Raw genomic sequence first — 17,475 nt, forward strand, 5'->3', positions numbered from 1 at the left:
GTGCGCATATTGGAGATTTGTTACATCGCAACAAATATCCATGAAAATTTCATTAAAACACGATGGTGGGAAGTGAACATATGGCATAATTAAACGCGTTGGTGGCAGAGGAAGAACAAAAGGGGATTAATGCGAGAACGAAAAGCAGCGGGATACAATTTTGCGCCCCGCCGACCAATCTCATGCATTCGCAGCTCCGGATTTAATCAACGTGAATTCCGCTCCATCTCGCACGCAACGCCCATACCGTGTATAAAACTACAGCTCGTAAATATCTAGAGATTGAGGAAAATGGATGTAATGAAAATAGGCTTTCTTTCAACACGACCTCTAGACAAAAAAAACTCTTCAGAGGTCAAACTCTTCAGTCAAAGCTGATTTTTCACTGGCTTTGTGGTCAATAATTCATAGTTAAATCCTTCAATTATTAAATTCTTACAAACACTCTATACTTGTGTAGATTTGTCCAGTTTTTAAGACTGTTTTCGCGTCCTTTCTGCGTTATCTCTGCCAACGATGTGAGAGCAATGTAAAGATTTTCCCTCTCAAAAGTGTTTTCCAATGAAAATCCGATTTGTTTATATACCTGCGACTCTCATTCTTCATGCTTTCTTTCGCCCATTTTAAAATTTTAGCATCAACAGTCTTCGAAAATCTCTTGAGATGAGACTGTCGGGCGAGGAAGAAGTTCACGGAATTGATTACTCTTCCAACTCAATGTTTATTTTTCACTCGCTTGCACGTCAGAGAAATGAAAACAAACAAAAAATACTTAGAATTTGGCTTAAAATAGGAAGTTATCGACTAGACGGATGAGTTTACTTTAGGACGTGCCTCGGCGACGGCGCACGCGGCGGGTGAGGGTCGCCAGCCACGAGCGCCTTGACAAATAGGGCTTGGATTACGTGTCTTGTGTTTTCGACCGCGGCAAAGCAGCCTCCTGAATTATTCCCACCCCTTGGGAAACGCGTTGAAAGCAAAGAAAGAATGTGGAGGGTGTTAAGGGCAAAGTTTTGCTTGTTTCCTTGCATTCATGAAAAATGAAGGACGCAATGGATACGACGCAATTTCACCTTGCCACCTCTCCCTTACGAGTTTGTTATACTGCTGGATTTATGCACTGTCAGCCGCCAGCACTCGCACACAAGGCAGTTTTTGCATGCAAACGAGGTTGCTCACTCATCCAATCTAATCAGCTAGAAGGAGTCTGACTGATTGCAGAGCGAGCTTCAATTAATGCTGAGCTGTCTAGACGCATTATTTGCATTCCTTTCGCTGCCTATTCCAGTTCTACAGTCCAACTCGCCGCTGTATTGATGGATCTGGACGTTGCGCATTGTGCAACTTGACGGCAGCCACCAACCCTGCTGCCACGGCGCGAGCGAGGAGCAGGGTTGGTGGCTGCCGTCAAGTAGTAACACACCACTACTGCTATAGTGAGGAATTGCAGCAGAAAGGCGCGGGCAGCGAGTAGACTTGTTGCTCTCAGACCAATTCCTGAGGGGCTTGCCCCTGCTATTGTTGGACTGGAAATGGGTGGGCCGTTGAAGAGAAGAGAACTGGCGCAATAATAGACTCGAGCATGCACTCCAATTGCCCGAGGCATCCTCAGTCCTAGGAGCTGCTTCGCTCGCAAGATGGTGAAGAAAGCGACGCTGTTACCACACTTTCAGGTGATATTCTATGTAGAGTGCTTCCGACAATCTGGATATGAGCGTGGTAATTGAACGGATGAAATGAAGGTGCATAGACCAAGATAGAAACTCCCTTTATATAAGCATGTCAGCAGATATTTTCTCGGAAATGATTATGACATTTATTCCAGGCTTGTTGAAACTATCGGATAAACCAGCGTTAAAGTCATGAAAAGATTCAAAACTTTCTCAGCGTTTTTAATGGCAATTAACCTTCTTTTTCTTCGCAAGAGCAGTTGACAGTGTAATATCGACGTTAATTTCAATTTGATCGTGTATTAATCACACTAAAAACGATTGTACTTTGAAAACTTTCAGTTTAACCTTTTTAGATTATATATCATTATTTGTCCAGCTATTTTTGCGTTAAAACAGTAAATTTTACTTATTTATAAATTATTTTCGCTCTCGAGCTTGATTGAAAAAAAAATTAAAATTAATCTTGTTCCAGTACAGTATATAAAAATTATAATATTTTGAAAAGAAAGGATTTATTTGTCAAAACTCGGTTTGAAATTTCATGTATATATATATATATGTGTGTGTGTGAGGAAAAGATTTTTAATACAATAATGAAGTTAACAGTCTGCTATGTTCCACTTCTTTAACTTCATCATGGTGGCAAATCTCCTTCTTTTACCATTTATCCCTTTCTCCCTTACAGCTATTTTTCTTCAAATTATTTCGAAGAAATTACTAAAAACATCTTTAAATCAGCCTTTCCAAGTATTTGCAGAATTGGGTAGACTTATTTACTCAACAAAATGTATGCTGTGTAACCCCCCTTTCTTCCCTCTCGTCACCATTTAAATTTTTAATTGAGCGATCGATTCATAAAAAAGTTATGCAATCACAGAACGTGAAAGTTTCAGCACGCACTTCTCGCGGGTGTCGGTCTGCACTCATTTAAATAATTGCCAGCGGAAAGTCTGCTGTCTGGTGTTTTGTGTGATGAGCCTATAAAAATCGATAGTGCGCGCAACCCTCCCATCCAGCGGCGTGTGTGCTTTTACCCTGCTACCCACCAGTGCTACGGGGTGTATGAGTGCGCGGGTGGATGTGGCACGCTGCTCCTGTAAAGTATACACACCCGCACACTTCAAAGCTCGAGCTGCTGGCCTACCTTGTATAATGATGCGCCTTTATCTCGCCTTCTCCGCATCAGCCGGCTCTAACTGCGTGCGTAGCTTCGTCTCGAGATTGGATTTCTCGTCTCCGATTATAAACGTCAGCGATGCAAACTCGTGTTTTCCCCCCAGATATTGATAAACTCGGTCTTAGAGGCCCTCGAGGGTGGAAGGGGGGTGAGGCGCAATTATTCCGTATACATGACGACATTTGCAAGGGTCAAAAGGCGATGCAAATGACTTGCATTCGTTATTCTTGTGCATTGTGGTGTAATGTTGTAATGTATTTGAAATTAGATTCTACAGGCTTTGGCGGTTTTAACCGAAGTTGTAATGAGTGCAACAAAACATGAACTAGGCTAAGGATTTGTAATTTGAGTTTCTCTACCAAGTTGCACCGCATCCTGAACATACATACTATAGCTGTCTATCTCCACGGATATTTCTTAACCAATTCTTTACTCAGCAGACGCGGATGAAAGCCAGGTCAATAAATTTGCAGCTCTATGGGATGCTGCGTAGAATGCAAGCATTCCCATTGACCCCTGCTGACATTTTAAATGGCAGTTTAAAAAAGTAATGTTCATAACGTTATATTTCACCACACCAGGAGCGCAAGTCGTGCATCAAGCTGATTCTAACATGCACTCTCCAGCAGTAAATATTCATCCTCATCAAAATGCAGCACATTTTGCTATCAGCCTTGCACCATTTATTTGCCCAGGGGCAAAAAGCTGGCAAGTTCTCATCTGTTATTCAGTCGGCGAAATGTCTTTAGCGCAATCCAACAAGAAACGACCGAACGCCAACAGCACAGGCTGCTGATTCCCGTGTGCAACAAAAAGCTTAATCTCCAGCAGCCAAAGCCAATTTCCGCTGCGCTGCTAAACACACGAGTCTGACCTGCAGAGAGAGAGAGAGAGAGAGAGAGAGAGAGAGAGAGCTCGGATCTGCCCCCGGCTTTTGTCGCATATGTTGCCGCAAAAAGTTTAGCCCCATTCGCTTGTCTCGAGGGGCAGAATCGAAACAATTTGTCTTATAGCATGGCATATACAAGTGTTAAGGCTTCGCTTGTCAAGAGATTCAGTGTGAATCAAGGGTCGGAGTTACCCCTTATTAATTAATTATCAGCGGTGTGCCTTAAAAATACATTATATTTAGGGTGAGGCTATCTTAAATCTTTTAACTGCGACGGATATTCAGTGAATCGTATGGATTTAGCGGAAAGTCAATATTGTTACCCCCAGCTGGTCTGGAAGTAATATTTTATTCAGGAACGCACGGGGCACCCTTCATTCTTATTCAATTGTGATGTCACGCATGTCTGCCACCTAGAATTTTTTCCGACTCTTTCTTTTTTCCGCCGTGCTGGAGTCGCTCATGCTTTATAGATAAGAGCCTTTTCAGCGGCACAAAATGGGGTTTATATCTTTGACAGAGTGAAATATGCATGAATTCGTCGTTCCCAGACTGCCCTAGCAAAGCGAGTGAAGAGTGAATGCGGGGACTACGATTGTATATACGATGGGTCGGGGTCAGAACTAGTTAGACTAGCTTGTCAAAAACAGCTGCTTACATAATATTGACTCAAAAATCACTGCAAAATATAAATTTGTATGATTTCGACTACTTAGAACTTATTTTTTCTTTAATTTTTGAAGAAAATTAGACCATATACCTCAATTTTTTTCAGTGTGTGAACTTTTTAACCCTTCATCCCTCTTTTATTTTTCTCTTTTGCTGAGCATCACTCCCAATCAGAAATGATTTATATCCTAAGCACATATATACACTTTTTGCCGCTGCTTCAAAATGCGGCCGCGTTCCAGAAGTGTATCATCATTATGGTCACAAGAGGGACCCGTTGAGAAAATTGTGAGGCACAAGCAGGACGTGAAAATACAACGCGTCTTTGAAATTCTGCACACGATATTTTCTAAGGCCTGGTACAGGTGCAGTTTGCTGCGTTATGCCCTTTTCCTGCTCAACCGTGGGTTTTTTCCAGCAGTGCAATCGGATATTGTTGGCTGGGCGGTGCGTCGGACGCTCAGTTGATTGCATTTTCTTTGATCACCAGAGGAGTACGCCCACCCGTCCTCTGAGGAAAGAGACTCGTAAAGCTTTTTATTGACTCTTTTACTAATAAGAAAGAGGGCAATAAAATTGATTCAGACTTCCCTCTCGTTCCGCTATTTTTAACTCGATACGACTTATTCGATTTGCTCCCGAATCACAGCTGTGCGGTTTCGGAGAAATCGGCTTTTTCACATGCAATTCGTTCGTGCGATAAATCAAAATATTCACCGATGCGGACACCATTTATCAACCCCTGCTTTCGCTGACATGTCGGCTTGCACGCAAATTGCCGCAATGGTGTAGCTTGAAAACTTTCTCTTCCCGTCGAAAAATATGAAACGAAATTTACAGGCGTTTACGCCGTCACCTTCCTTTCTGAGAGTTTTCTGCAGTACATAAATTCGTATTTCCTCAACCAACTAACCGTGTCTGTGCACACGCACAGCGACTCGTGGAAACACCACAGACACACACACATGGCGGCGGCGGTGGCCATAATCCTGGTGTGTAAGCAGCGTAGCCCCTGCCAGCGCCAGCGATGGTTAGTGCGTGTTTGTTTTTCGCTGACTGCCACTGCTGCGCACACGGACCCATTTATCTCGCCTCTCTCGCTACCACCGCCGCCGCTGGACCCGGGATCGTGCAATTTTTATACATGTCGCTTAATTGGCACACGCCTGAACAACTACGAGGACTTGTACCAAAAGCGGATTGTACCGCCGTTTTGATCCAGAATTAGGCATAGGACTGAGAAATAGCACTGTGACTTTTATACAAGTCTTGCCAGCATTTAAAATCCCAAAATAATCAAATTAATTTGACTGCAGTTCAGTGGGGTAATTTAACCCCACCATTCTAGGGAAATCAACTAAACACAATTACGAAATGGTCTAAAAGTTTCATTCAACATTTAACACAACTTAAGTCAGAGGCGAAAGTCTTTCCTCATTTTAAATCAAATACATGTATCATTTTATAATTATATATGGACAAATTTGTAGCCAAATAATCAAATTAAAACATCTGTGATGGTCGAAATGATGCACAATTAAAGCCTTGATTGATTAAAATACAGCAAATAGCAAAAATGGCATTCAAATTAAACGCAATTAAATTATGTTCTAAATGAATGCGCAATTGAAAAATTTATTGCACTCCATCGCTTCAATCCACATCGGCAAATTCAATTGCTTTTGCATAATCCCTGTTGGAAATTGCAATTGACTGTTGCGGCCGCGCAAAAACGACCTACTTTGTGATGAATTCTCGCTGATTAATCACGTAATCCGCAATTATTCAGTTATGTGCTCCACGCGAGTGGAAAAATTACAATTTACAAGCTCGTGTGGAAGCACTGTCGTTCATTTTTATATTTCAATTCTGCTGGTGGCGCATACGTGATGAAAATTTGTATGAATAAATAAGCAGCCCTTGTCCTCCTCGTGTGTTTGCTCTCGACAGTGAGAGAGCGAGCGGAGCAACAGCGAGAGAGAGAGAGAGCCCTCTGTATCTTTGCTATAATAAAATCTGCCCACCAGAGGGAAAATAAACTTGGTCGAGGAGACTCCGATGGCGAAACTTTTGCTAACAAAAGATAGGAAAGTTAGTTCCTTTCCCAGGCTTGGCGCCGTTCCTTATTTTTCCAGAGCATGACAGCCGAGTAAATTATCGGCAAGGCTGGCTTCGCATTGCCGCTCTTGTTTGCCAACTCCCAAAGGCACTAAGGCTTGTTTCTGCCACGCTCGCACAAAGGACGTCAATTTGTTTAATATCGCAGCTAATTTGCCGAGTTATTTGTTCTAGAAATTTTCGTAAGAAAGGTAATTATTGACAAAATAAAGTTTTGATACGCCCTGGGAAATAAAGTTTTTGATAACAGATGCCTTCATAGTCAAAGTTTGTTTGTTCATACTGCTCTTGAAGGGTTTTAAACTCTCCGATGATAACACTTAAAACTGTTGGCACGTCGACCCAACGAAGGATGGATTTTAGGAACTTGTTTAAATTCTGACATGGGACAGAGCACTCTAAATTTTATTAATTTTCATAAATTTAGAGAGTCCTCGCCGTTATGAAGTGTCAAAAACAACACACCCTTCGCACCTCCAGTGTCATGCCTTGGCCGGGCAGCGCAGCTATAATTAAATTCAAGCTGGCTACAGTGTCCACCCACTTTCCAGCCTTTTTCCATTACGACACGCACACAACATGGAAATTTCATTTCACAATACAGTGTGCGTGAGAAATAAAGAGCGCTCGTGCATTGCTCTCTTTTGTTGGCCAGGATTCGGGGGAGAAAGAGTGGAAAGAGATGTCGAGGGTGGCATTGCTGTTGTGCACGCGTTTACCGCGTTCACGAAGCATAAAACAAGGAGAGCGCATGGGGTTTACTGACTTTATTGTGTAATTACTGCCCGCGCGCCATGCGTTTCTGCGCGCCGAGTCTTTGATAACGAACGCACTCTCTCTTTCACGACGCGGTTTGTTGTTCTTTCCTCGTGTCAGACCCGACCGAGATTACCGACGCGGATAATTAATAGTTAATTAGCAAACACAGCACTAACTCTTAAGCTGTCTCATTTCTGGGGTTGCACGATGTCAAAAGTCGGTGTCATTCGCAGCTCCACCACCAATCATAGCATGAGGTGCGACTAATTTAGAGCTTACAAATTTCAAAACAAACTGTGATTAGCAAATTTTTAAATGGAGTCTCTTTGCATTGTTTATTCTAAGCATATACATGGCTCAATATTTAGTTTATAATGAAATATCAACCTTTGTAATATTCGGAGGAACCAAAAGTTATATTCGTAACTATATAGGGCTCTGAAATTATAACTATATATTTGCAAAATTAGACGACTGTTTTCAGGAGCAATAAGTATGGGTTTAGACGCTCTTAGTGCAATATATTTTAGTGGAAGACCTTTGTTGACGTGTCAGTTAATGCTTCAATTGGTTAAAAAATAATCTAAAGATTAAAAGTTTAATTCTATTTTGATGCTTCAATTTCATGAATAGCATCGCCTTGCGGGTTCCAGGTCAAAAAATATATTTTGAATTGTTGCTTGACTCGTGCTAATATGATTGTCCCCATGAATAATATAAACTCCAGAAAAAAAACTGAAACTCAAAGCCCTGAAATCACAACTTAAATAACCTAATTATTATAGTGATACATGATTTTAAATTATAGTAATTTGGTAAAAAAAAGTCTCAAAGGAATAGAAAAATATCAACGGAAAACTGGACATACACTTTCCACGAACTGGCTATTTTCTCTGTCCATTGTGCACCATAACTCGGAACAAACTACACCAAAGGGCCACATATATACCACTGTCATAAACGATAACATAAAGCGACAAAGTGTGCTGGCTAATTTTTTGCACACACGTCCCATTCCGCAGTGCCTTACGTTATGATCCAGAAGCACCAATTTTCTAGCGGACAAAAACCCGACATGGTCGCTCAGCACTTGGCCGCCGGTCCCTACGCAATTTTCGCCGAGTCGGCGTTACCCCTAACTATATATTGGAAACAGGTATTTCGTCACTTTGCGCGCACACCTGGGCGATAAAAGACGGAAAATTGAAAGACATCTCTCGCTCTCCGAAGCAATTTTCCTTTTCGATATTCGACTCCCAATCATGCTCAGCGCCTTTTCAGAGAGCGAAATAATATTACATCGTCGTCGGGAGGGACACAAAGAAGCCGTGGGCGCGAGTGTAATTCCATCTCCTTAAAGCTCTCCGCTCCTACTCCATCGCAATTAAATTATATTTCCTTTTTGATCCACCGCACTTCGCTAAAGATTTGATCCGCGGAATTCCTTTTTGCGAGCGAGCGAGCATCTCATTTTTCTTCGTGCGGCACGACACGCTATTTTCATGCTTTTTACCCCGCCCCGCGGGAGTTGCGCCCTTAATTACCAGATGAATAATTGCATCGAGCCGACAAGAGCGCGGCTTCGGATTTTCATCCCTCACTCGCTCTCTTCCGCGGGGTTAATTAAAATTGGAGTCCTTCGCTCCGCAAGGGTGGGCGAAAAAGCGAAATCCATCCCCTAACGATGCGAGAGGTCGCCACCGCAGCACCTGTTTTTATTTTCGGTTTTTACCGACGGCACACACATACACACACACGAGGGTGGGGTCACATTTCCACTATCAATTCCCAAATTGCTAAAGCGTATAGAAGGCATAGCTCGGGAAATTGGGAAAATATAAAATAAACAAACAGGAGGAGACGGAGAACCTATTCCATCTCCTTTTGTACATGCTTACGTCTTTCATGCTTTTCCAGTTGGGCGAGCAAAATTAATTGGAAGGTGCTCATACATATAACTTCCCTCAATCAATTAGCATGCAGAGTTAGTGTTTCGTTACTTTTACTTGAATATATTTGTGAAAGGAATCCTGCTTTTTGGAGCGTTAGATTTTCTCATCAAAGCTCAAACAAGAAAATGACTCGCAAAATTGCATAGCGTTTTAAAGCAGTAAATTTGTTTCTGCACCAGTCTCTACGAGCAAACTTCGAAAAAACATTCTTGTTAGATTTTAATATATATCGATTAAATGCAAGCCATATATAGCCTCAATGCGATGTTAAATATTTTCAGGACATTTGTTTTGACTAAATTTAAATAATTAAAAGTGTGTATAGAGTGAAAAGAAGCTGCAAATAAATCAAAGATAATAAAATACACAGCAGGACACTCGCAATTTCTCCACAGGATCTGTTTTTTTAACTAAGCTTTTTATGTTTTTATATACTTCTGCTGTTAAAAACCTTCAACTGATAGCACCCTTAACTTAAGTAAATAAGCCTTATGCTATAGACCCACCTCTCCAGATTAAAAGGTGGAGCAGTGCAGACGTTTGAATTTGAATTTAAACCCACTAAACGCACCATAACTCTGCTAAATTAGCTCTGGAACAATTCTAATTATGCAAATGTGCCACTCGAGCTCGCACCCCTCGCAGAGAGCTGTGGAAATTGTACGTGCGCTGGGCGCTGGAAAGTTGTCTGGCCGCAGCTCACCACGATGTGAAGCTACCCCTGCGATGCGTAATAACAAAGACAATGGTCACTCCCTGTGATTATCCTAATACAAGTTTAAAACAAGCGTTGGCAAGAAAATCTGCAAAGAGACCCAGCGTTTACTCCGCCGTGCAATTTTGCGCGACAGGGCAGGCGTGCGCATGAATTCTTCATCTCGAGAATCGAAGTGGCTTGCGAAATTCGAGGCATATTTTACAGCCCTCGAGCGTTGGCCGCCGAGACAAAGGGGTTGTAATGGCCACGCGCGGTTGCCTACCTGACAAAAGATAAGGGCTGGCTGGCTTCTTGAGCACGCCCTCAATGCAGTGCCGTTTTATCGCCAGGCTGCTCGCTCTCTTTCTCTCCCAGACAACTCTGTCAAAAGTAGATGGAGAGCGGGGATATTGCAAATACTAGGTGTACATATGTACACACTTCTAAGGAAGGTAAGGAAGCAAGGAAGGTGCACTCTCTATCTTGCGTGCTCGACTTTATTGCAGTTGGGGTTCACCTTGTTGTCTCTAGTAATATAGAATTTACAATTTTCTCAAGAGCAAGTTTTGCTAGACGCAATCTTTTCAAAGGTGAACTACGCCGTTTCGCATCAAGCCTTTCGCAATAAAGATGTTAAAATGCGTCAAGTAGTATTGCAAATAGACAAAACAGGTGAATGCGCATACAACCTAGCTATAATTAATTTCCATCTCTCTAAAGAAATAAGAATTAATTAACATTTTCTACTCTCAGAGGATCGGGGTAGCTTCAATCCCAATCAATTAATTGATTAAATTTATTGTTTATTACAGGTAAATAGAAGTTTTAGGTTTTAAACCAACATGGGAAGCTGCTGAAAGTGAAGGAGAAACATAAAAATTCTTTGAGAGATAAAAATCATTTTATATTTGTACGTCTTGGGGATTTTGCGCATATACATACATTGTTGTGAAGACCAACGGGAAAATACATTGTTGATTCTCATTACTACTAAAAAGAGTAAAAAGTAATCAGAAAATACTTTGAAGCTGAATATTTTAAATTATAAAAAAACCAAGCGTCTATAGGAAAGATTTCTATGGAAATATTTAATCCTTTTTGAAAATTCATTGCACGTCATATTAATAATGTACCGCTAAAATTATTAATGGGCATGTTGACCTCCTTTTAATCTCCAGCTTCGAGGGAAAACTGCTCGTCAAGCGTGTCCGCAACCATTTTGACCGTTTGGGAGTGCTTATTAATCACAATTTGCGCAATAAATTGAGTTCGGCTCGTGCGTCAACCTCGTGATTCATTCGTGTGGCTGTTTAAAATTAGATTAGGGACGCCAATACGCCTATAAATTATGACCGTTAATACGCATCTACTTATCCTTCAGTTTTAGCCTGACACACGCGAACGGCTTGGTTGAGAGTGACGGCTCTGAAGGTGGTTGCATGAAAAATTCATTGCCGACTGACTAGTGTGGTGAAAATTCTGGTGGGCTTACATGCTAACTCCGGAGAGTGAAAAAAGTGCGCGCACAAAACAGAAAAAACTTTGTTTTCAGCCACACACTAGTGCTCAGGGCTTTGGTCAGTAGCAGGAAAACGCGAGCTTTTTGTTCTGTTGCATGTCAACAAGAATGACGGATTATCAACGCAACGTTTCGAATTATTTCTGACATTCTGTATGGGCGATTTCAGCATGAAATCGTTATATGTACATATAAACATGCTCCTTTGAAATATGGGGTGCCCAAACTTGAAATTATACGGCCTTGGCATGTGGGCTGTTTTCGTGGAAAGCACCGATTCTTCACGTGATATGTCAAATAGCGATGCATAAATATTACATCTGGGTCATTCGTCAATTTGGATGTTTGAAACATTTCTGGAAAAATGAAAGTGACGTTGGCAATGAGTTTTACGACTTAATGTATTCATTTTTTTCTGCAATCTTTGCGCCTAGAAATCGCTGGTTTCAAATCTGCATCAAAGACAACTGCTTTTATAGTGCGGCATTAAGAATTAAAGAGCGTCAGAGTGTGGCGTTTTACCCTGTAATTTTGCAACACAAACACAGGGCAACGTGGGTCGGATATCCGCTTACACTTTTGGCGTCCGACTGCCACTGTGGTGTAACACGCGTCCGACTGCCGCAGGATCGACGCGCTCAACCCTTTAATTAAATCACAAGGAATCAGCACCTTGAGCGTCATTTCTGTACACTTGCGGCGCGGGCGTGGAAACAAAATTTGTTTAGTGAAATTCTACTCTGGCGCACACAGGCGTCGGCGTCATTGCAGTGTTTGCTGAATGTCAGCGCGGAAAGCTGACTTATCGTTTGCACTCGGGCAAATAAACTGGATGAGCACACGTCGGCCGGGGTGTAATTTACTAATGGCATTACATAACGCCGTGCGACATCTATAAAAGTCGGTTACTCGCGTAGAGTCATGCATCATAAAAATGGCCTTCCATCCTGCCTTTGAGGAGTATAAAAGCACCAGAGATAATGCATGTAACAAATGGAATTGAATACATGCATAACAAGGAGAGCAGCCTTTTACCTGCACTTGATTGCATTAAGACGCCATTTCGTTGATGAGACGCTCTACTTGATAAGCCTATCTCTTTTTTCTTTCTATTTATAAAAGGGCCTCGATGCAAATGAAGGTGATTGAGCACTTCAATTGTTCCAATTCAACCTCTTTCGATAGTTCCACCTACTACAATGGATATACCTTTTCTCTCTAACTTTTTTATATTTTTGAATTGGCTGCAGATGCAGACTGAAACTAGAGAAGCTTAGAAATGCTGAGAGAAAGAAAATTTACAAAATTCTCTACTTTGTATAGTAAGTCTTCCATTTTTTGCTACCAAACGCAAAATTTATTTCTTTGGTGATATCATATTTTACAGTTTCAGTGCCTACATTATTTTGCATCTCTGCGGTATTTTTTACACTAACGCAGCTATTGTCACAATGTTCTCATCCGTTGCAGAGGAGCTTTCCTTCTATTTATTGTGTCAGCGAAACAAAGCCTCTTCCCAGAAGCGTTGTTTTGCAAATAATTCTCCAGACAAGCTGCAGCAAAACGAGAAAAAGCGTTTTCCAAGTCCACTCTGCCGCTGCGTGTGTCGTCGCGCAGTTCCCTAGGGGCCTGAATACGGCCGTTTTCGGTGCTATTCACGCAATTAGGACTGCCTGGGAGAGGCGCGTCTCGCAAGAGTGTGAGCCTCTTGTCATCCAGCCCCCGAGTAATGGCAATTTTGCGTATTCGCACACATCCTCGCAAATATCACCCCTTTGAGAGCGCGCCTTGTCCTTTTGCCGGCTTGTGTGCCTGCTCCAAAGGGGAGTGACAAATTGATTTTCTATTTTATTTTGATGGAATGAACATACCAAAAAAATATTCTTCCTTGTTAAAAATATCAGCGTTTTACTTCTTTAAAGTTTCTCAAGAAATTAATAACTCCCCGATTTTAACGATGATATTGGTAATCTGTTTTTCATTTTTCTCTATTTCATGCAAATCTCGAATGGAAGCATAATTTTGTCTACAGTGTTGAGCTATGGAAAACTGTTTGTCAGTTCAAGATACTACTTAATTAAGATGTACTGCTAGGGCTTCTTGCTTACTTCCTTGACGCTCAAACCTTTGCTCTTGGTTTAAAATACGATGCCAAAATTTGCACGAACCTCTGTTGATCCAGAATTAATTATTGTACCATAATTATCACGATTCCGACACCGAAAGCGTTTGTCTTTCAGCGATGAAAACTGAGAAATTACGTCAGTTGAGCTTTGTTCAAACATGGTGTGGCACACATACACAGCGAAGATAAACTAATTAACTGCTGCCGACACCAAGAGCAGCATGCAGTAACGCGAGTCTTGATTAATTTCCCGATGAGGCAGCTTTTTTCCCAGAAAAGCGGCTTCGTTATGGTGGGGTCTACTCGTGCCGGATGAGTACCGATACTCGGGTGGCCGGGTCTTTTCAATAGTGAAAATTTAATGAGAGGCAGCTAGAGTTTTAGACATTTACAGCTATAATCCGAATTCCCGAGGATACAAATTATTCGGAGAGCTGTATTTAATTTTTCATGCATATTCTCAGATTTAAACCTGGAGCAGCGCGTCTCCCGACTTCGCAGCTTTGATTAATTTAATACGGAGCTGCCCCATCTCCCAAGGGTGTTTATTTTATTTCTGATCTTAAGATCCGAGAGGGTGTTTGTTCAAGCGTAGAAAACTGCCTAGAGAAATCTTTCGTTTGAAGTCAAGCAAAACTAAAGCTGACTCTCAAGGCTTATATTTTTGGCATGGTGAAAACCACTCTGTAAAATTGCTTTCTAGAAAATAAATAATGTTTGGGTGCAAAATGCTTTTTTTCCAAGATAGACTCTTCATTAATATTTTAGGTCTACTTCTATTATAAATATTGACGGAGATATCTAATTAAAAATTGCAACAGCATCCTTTTTTAGTCTTGTTTTTTTACCACGAATAAATATAGCATAACCGGTAAAATGTCAGCTTGTCTTCCCCGATTTTTTGCTATTTCAAAATAATTTACCTCTGATTCAGTTTGCAAATCTCATTTCCGATTGTGTGTTTGACATTTCGTATGTATAATCGATCACAGCGATTATGCGTTTTCCTATCTGTATATGTCACTGTGCTCACATTATATATGCGAGATTTTGCGCTGAAAGGCTTTTGCGCCGCGCGTTTTGCACGCAACGACTGAATGAGTGGCTGTTGATCCGTTTGTCGCCGCTGCTCCTGACACCTAAATGTGCTTCACGCAGTAACAAATAACAATTCAAACAGCGTGCGATGCGAATTTTCAGAGCCCCCTGCTCTCGCGTCGGCAGGCTGCGGGCCCCCTTATTTCCACTTTTTAAACCGCAGAGGCCCCGCGGGTGCGTTTTTTTCCCTCAAAAGCGCACAATGTGCTCGTGAATTGCTGCTTGGTGGAAGTTGGGTGTGTTCAGAGATTCATTTTGATAAGGGAGGAGTTATTTTGCCTTGACAAAATGTTGGCTTGGTGTATGTTCAGGAAAGGGCAAATGAAAAGGGTTGGAAGGTTATCCAAACACAGCGTTTGGCGGTTTTCTTTTTCTTTGTGGTGCAGTATGGGAATAGAAACTATATATCAGTTTGACAAATTAGATAGTCCAAAGAGTGAATGAAAGTTTAATTAATGCAAACTTATTCAGTTTTCAGTCGAATTTTCTAACATCATGAAAAAAACAGTTTCTAGTCAGTGTAGTTGAATGGGTACATTAAAAAGTTTGTTACGTGATACGAAAAATCAACAATCCATTAAAATCGCTGAGATTGAAATGTTGCTTTTTTAAGTTTAATTGAAAAATAATGCCTTCTTTAATTTTCATACTTCAATAATTGGCTAATTGAAAAGCGCAAAATCGAATTAGTTGTACGAACCGCAGCAACAAGTAGTTATTAAAATGAGTAGAAATTTACCATTTTATGCAAATAAATTCTTATAATTTTCCTGACTGAGTTAATTCGATGTTAATTTATTTAACCGAGAAATTTCAACACATTTTGTTTAAACAACGATTAAAAATAAATCAGACGCCTAACAAACGCGATATTTAGTGTGCTTCTGCCGGTTGTCAGGCAGCGCCGGCGTTGCGTCGTGCGAAAAGGCAGGCTGCTGCAGTTGTTTGGCTACTCACCTAGAGTCGGTGCGAGAGGAGGCTACCTGGCATCCCCATGCCTTGATCAGCCGCACACTGAACTCGCTGGCTCCTGGAAGAGACTTGCGCCTGCCGCGCTGCTCGCATCCGACGCGGTCGCGGCAGCAGGGGCACCGCGACCCTCGCACACCCTGGTGGTGCCCTCGAAAAGCGCGCACGCACTCACTGACCTCCCACGGGTCAATAAAATGCACCGAATCATCGCGTGAAGCTGCCGCCTGCCTGCTTGCCCTCCTACTTGTGGCTCTGTGTTGCCTCCAAAATGTGCATTTGCCGTGCACCTGCTGCGCTCCCTGATCAGATCAATGCTCGTGCACACATAAACACCTTCGCAGATGTGCAAAGAAACTGCCGAGGAGCAGATTGCAAATTGATTTGATTGCTCAGTACCCGATATGCGATAGTCACACCTGACTATGAGAAATAAACGGTGATAGGTGTTTTGTTCTATCTATTCTATTGAACTATTGATGATTTAAACAACAAAATGTTGCACCTAGTTAAGAATTAACATAATCACTTTCCAGCATTTCTAGAAAAGTAATATTAGCTTTGAAATTTGAGGTCTCGTGAATAATTAAATCTGTTTAACTGTAAATTTCAAAAAAATTAGCCACGGGAATTTTTGAAAAAGGGGTTTTTGCCGTAGTGAGGCTCAAGGGTGAAGTTTCACGGGGTTTCGTCACTTGCTTTATTTAACGAGCTCAGAAATGAGTACAGTCGATCGTTTTCAGCGATCGCAGCGATTCAGAATTTCCTGCAGCTCATACCTCACGGTCTTATTTAGTTTTCAATTTTAAAGTCTCGGAGACCGGAAAACCTGCTGACTATTGAGAATGCGCTAAATTATTTTTCTTTTCTAAATTTCAATTTCACTCTTAGCAACCCATCCAGAATCATTTCGCATAACTTTTTTTCTTTTGTGTAAAACAAAACAGTTTGCTTCATTTGTTGAAATAAAGATTTTAGTAGTAATACCTTTTATGACACAAGATTGATATCCAATCTACTTATCAGAACCACCGTAGACCTATGGTTCCACTTGGGTCAGCAGCTTGAGTAGCTTGCCCACCATAGGCAGCATTATGACCACATTGATCTCTGGAACGAGCATCAGGTGCAAACTCACACCGGGAGCCCGGCGGAAGGGTGCTCAATTAGAGCTAATCTAGTTAATACGCTCGACCTGCCCTCTCTAACAATCAAAGTGATTGAACGGCACGGACGGATCACGCTTCCCACGGTCTACGTTATACAAACTGATTTTCCTGTATTAACTTTTTCACGCAAAGTTTGTTCACAAAATAAAAACTCGGCACAGCTAAAAAAGCTAACACAAGTGGCAGCTCTCCCAAAGCTGTTCAAACTTCTCCGTTGGGTTGTAAATAAGGGTCTCATTCTCATTAGCGCTGGTCCTTGATTATTGATTGCCTCATTAATTTCCCGTCTGATTGTAAAGTAGCTAATGTACCGCTCTCCGGAGTTCTTCTCGGAAAAATTATCAAATCAATAAAAAAATTATTTTTCTCGTGGAAACATTTTTTTTTCAAATGATATTTTAATCATGCTTCATGTTTGTCCATGTCCAGAATAAATCGAATCTTGGCATGCGCTTTATTTCATGAAGCGAACGCTTTTAATTTTCCTGGTAGCGCTTTTAGCAACGGACACGATAGTGAGTCGAATCAATAAGGGGGAAATTATCTTCTTTCTCATTCTGCGTGCAAATTCTACGCTTGGATATTCTTGCAAGCATGAATAAAACAAATTCCATCATTATCATTAGAGCTGTGCATAGTTGATGATTGCGTGCATTACGCG

General features: G+C 41.4%; 2 protein-coding genes across 3 annotated transcripts in view; one reads left to right on the plus strand and one right to left on the minus strand.

Annotated features, from left to right (window-relative positions):
- Nucleotides 1–15,789, minus strand: part of LOC135942677 (nyctalopin) — a 32,982-nt gene extending 17,193 nt beyond the window's left edge. Inside the window, exon 1 of the mRNA XM_065488934.1 lies at nt 15,634–15,789. The gene's annotated coding sequence lies outside the window, so the exon portion shown is untranslated. The remainder of the gene's footprint in view (nt 1–15,633) is intronic.
- Nucleotides 1–17,475, plus strand: part of LOC135941760 (tectonic-1-like) — a 42,684-nt gene that overhangs the window by 23,264 nt on the left and 1,945 nt on the right. The window lies entirely within an intron of this gene.

The sequence above is a fragment of the Cloeon dipterum genome, chromosome 4 (assembly GCF_949628265.1).
Source record: "Cloeon dipterum chromosome 4, ieCloDipt1.1, whole genome shotgun sequence".
NCBI classification, from domain to species: Eukaryota; Metazoa; Arthropoda; class Insecta; order Ephemeroptera; family Baetidae; genus Cloeon; species Cloeon dipterum.